Genomic DNA, 284 nt, shown 5'->3' with positions numbered 1-284 from the left:
AGGCGGCGGGGGCGGGCCGGGGGCTCGGCAGGACCGCCCGGCGGCAGCGGGGCCGAGCAGCCGGGGCAGAGCGGCGAGCAGTGGGAGGGTTGCACGGCGTCCCCGCCGCCCCTCGGCCTCGGCTCGCCGCCGCACGGGGGCTTTTCCCCGCGGGAGTGTCCCCATCGCCTCAGGGCTGTGCCTGCCCCTCGCCCGTGCCCAGACACTCAGATCACAGAGTGCCCCAAGCTACCCCAAACGCGTCATCGAGGCCAGCTCCGGGCCCTGCACAGCACAGTCACACC

Source organism: Catharus ustulatus, chromosome 14, assembly GCF_009819885.2.
Source record: "Catharus ustulatus isolate bCatUst1 chromosome 14, bCatUst1.pri.v2, whole genome shotgun sequence".
Lineage (NCBI taxonomy): Eukaryota > Metazoa > Chordata > Aves > Passeriformes > Turdidae > Catharus > Catharus ustulatus.
This window is presented reverse-complemented; position numbering follows the sequence as displayed.